This window comes from Octopus bimaculoides, chromosome 21 (assembly GCF_001194135.2).
Source record: "Octopus bimaculoides isolate UCB-OBI-ISO-001 chromosome 21, ASM119413v2, whole genome shotgun sequence".
Classification (NCBI taxonomy): Eukaryota; Metazoa; Mollusca; class Cephalopoda; order Octopoda; family Octopodidae; genus Octopus; species Octopus bimaculoides.
Window position 1 is genome coordinate 2346647 of NC_069001.1, and position 4116 is coordinate 2350762.

Consider the following 4116-nt stretch of genomic DNA (forward strand, 5'->3'; position numbering starts at 1 on the left):
AACTACAACCACAACAGTTCGAGGCTGGCGACAATGATGGCGGACGACGTACAAGAAGACACAGCGTTCTATAGATAGATACTATTTATATGAAATTGGCCACGGACGGTGATTCTATCCTCATCCATCACACTTCAATGGGTTTCTAGTGGCTAGCCATTGGTACTACACTTGTGTATTGGCTATTGTCTTCTATTTCTGGCTCCTCTTCATCACGACACCTGGACAGCGTGTGTATGTGTATGTGTGTGTGTGTATAAGTGTGTACAAATGTCTGATTGTCTTGTACATGTGGCTATATATATATCTATCTATATTTGCAAGTGTTTTCCAAAAATGCACCTAAGTGCGCTTCTGTATGTCTTCATAAATATGCATCTATATATATGCATCTATCTATCTATCTATCTATCTATCTATCTATCTATCTATCTATCTATCTATCTATATATATATATATATATATATATATATATATATATACACACATCTATGTATACAAGCATTTATGTGTAGATAAACAAACGCATGTATATGCATATATATGTGTATGTATAAACGTGTGTGTGTGTTTTCGAATGTCTATTGTCTGAATCCAGGTATAGTGATTTATTTTTAGGCCATAATAATTGTCAGTGTATATTTATATACACTCTATTGTGATATTTATATCAGCTGCACACGAACAGGCAATACGTATATATATGTGTGTATATATATATATATATATATATATATATATATATATATATATATGCACACATACACACACTCACACACACATATAGATAGATAGATATAGAGAGAGAGACGGTGAGAGATACATAAATAAATATATAAATATAGAATAGACATACATATACGTACATATATGTATATGAATTTATGTTTTATATGCAACATATATATATGTACATTTTTACGTACATTTATACATGCATATATACTAACCAGTAACTTACACACACACACGTAGTCACACTTGCACTGACAATCATACACACACTGACATAACTTCACACACACACACACATATATATATACACATACATACTCATTAACACGCTCACATGCACACACTCTATCAAACACGCATAAGCACGCACACATACACACACACACGTTGTAAGTGCACCACATACACACATCAGATCGCGTACAAAATTTTGTCGCTCCTATGCGACACAAGAAAACCAGATATGCACATGTCGGTACATGTGCACCGAAAGAGCTAATTGTAAACCATATAACAACTCTAAAATGGAGATCTGTGCAGATATACGCGGTTATCAGCTTCTGTTTGTGCAGCAAAGTGATGCAATGTGCAGCAATGCAATATTAGCTCTCATCTCTAAAATGTCAAACGCAACTAGCCTTACCTGTAATTAAAACTCAATGTTACAGGTATGCCAGCGGCGAGACTGTCCTTTGAATCGAAGTATGTAAGAGACAGACAGACAGATAGGGACGGAGATATACATACATACATACATACATATATATATATGTGTGTGTATACACACACACATATGATATATGTACGTATTTATATCTATGTGAATGGAAAAGCATAGAAACACACACACACACACACATTCACAGAGGATGAGAGAGATTGATGGACGGATGGATGGATGGATGGATGGATGGATGGACGGATGGATGGATGGATGGATGGATGCATGGATGCATGGACGTCTGGGTAGATCAAGAGCGTGGTATATAAATAGATATGTTGAAGAGATGAAAATGACAGATTAATAGATTAAAGTGTGTGTGTGTGTGTGTTTGTACAAAGATAAATAGATAGGTAGACAGATAGATAGATCGATAGATAGATACATAGAAACATACATACACGCTCACATACAAATACACACACATGCACAATCACGCGCGCGCGCGCACATGTATGTATGTATGTATGTATGTATGTATGTATGTATATGAGTGTGTCTGTATGAATTGATTGTGTTTAGAAAGGAATGTGAAAGCACTCCACTCAATAAGGAAAACCAAGAGCGTATATATTGCATTGGACGCTGAAGGCTGTTTGGTTTCGAGTCGTGACTCCGAGTTTCACTTTTCTGGTTAAATATCTAAGCGTGACACCTTGGGCAAGTGTCTTCTACTATAGCCTCGGGACGACCCGAAGTCTTGTGAGTAGATTTTGTAGACGGAAACTGAAAGACGCCCGTCCGTGTTGTTGTTTTTTCTTGCTTGTTCATGTTTGGATTGACTATATGTATGTATGTGTGTCTTTGTGCCTGTTCCACCAACACCGGTTGTCAAACGGTGTTGGTATGTTTACGTCCCTGTAGCCAAGCGGTTCGGCAAAAGCAGTTCGATACAATAAGTACTGCGGGTCGATCTGTTCGACTAAAACCCTTCAAGGCGGTGCTCCAGCTTGGCCGCAGTCAAATGACTGAAACAAATAAAAGAATATATATATACACACACACACACACACACACACACAGGGTGCGATGGGAAAATTGTCACCATTTCATATTTCTAATATCGTGTATGCGCATTGTTTGTTTTTGATTTTGTGGACTATACAGTCTGTGACAAAAACAGCACAATGACGCAATTCACTCTGCCAGAAATTTGGAAACAACATGCTGCAATACGAACATTTCAAGCGTTTGGGTGTCAATCTGAGGACATAAACCGAGAGAAATAAAGATCAAACATCCAGTCAACATCATGGTGTTTGGAGTGATCACTAGTGATGGCAACGTTATGCCTCCATTCATCTTCCCACACGGCCTCACACTCAACACGGAGGCCCACATCAAGTGCCTGGAGGAGGTAGTGCTGCCCTGGGTCAAGAGGGTGGCTGCTGGAAGACCCAATGTCTCGCAACAGGGCTCTGCACCATGCCACACAAGCAGGAGGACCCAGCCATGGCTGTCAGACAATTTCTGTGACCACACCACCCCTAACATCTGGCGACCTAACTCTCCAGACTGCAACCCCCTTAATTATTATGTGCAAGACGCAGTTGAGCGAGAGACCAACAAAACTCCTTGTAACACTAAAGGTGAAATGAAGGCAAGGATTATAGCAGCATTCACCAACTTAAACAAGGAGACTGTCCAAAGCCGTCTTGAGACCGTGGTTGAAGCCAATGGCGATTTTATTGAATAAATTTACTCTTTCGTGTTTAAAGATATTTTTATGTAATTTTGGTGTGCCGCCCGGCCAGCTCCTCACTTTCTGCAACCCTATTCACCTCACCCCGAAGTCTATACAGGCTTATAAAATAAATCCGGAAGTGCCGTCTTCTTAAAATCATCGCCCAAGAGCGCTTCCGGTTGCAGGAAGTGTATGATACACTCAAACACCACCAAATCTGTACTGATGGGGTATGAAAGTGGACCCACTGCGTGGGCTTTATCGAGAAAGGGACACCATGACACACATCTTGTTAGGGAGCAAAATAGCACTTACCCAAGTGGCCCCATAACAAGTTTCTTGCAATACTCATTCACACCCTGGAACAGGGAAAGGATCAAGAAACACAATCAACAGAGGGAAACAATGAGAAGAGCCAGTGAGGACCCCAAAAAGGATAAGTCGTCTACTACATGAGGTCCACTCTTGTGATATGAAAGCAGACCCAGGGCAAAGATTGCAGTTTACCCAGGTTGTCCAGACAACCCAGAGGCTGGACGTAACTTCGCGGTGTGAAATGCAATGGAAATAATCCAGATTGAGCTTAGAGTCCCGTAGGAGGAAGATTGCAATGAAGCCTTTGAATGGATATGCGCCAAGTGCTAGAACACACACAAACACACACACACGCACACACACATGCACACACACGCACACACACACGCACACACACATGCACACACACACATGAATGCATGTAAGTGATTCTTTGTGTTTCTGGGGCGTGGTTTTGAGTAATACTTGGTTGCTATTTCTAGCAGTTTTAACAATCTCCTGAAGGCAATCTGATCATCATCCTCGCCGTCGTCGTCGTCGTCATCATCATCATCATCATCATCATTATCATAATCATCACCACTATCACTACCATCATCATCAGCATGTCATCAACCTCTTTCTCACTCTTGAACGCTATTCCCCACCACCATCACCACC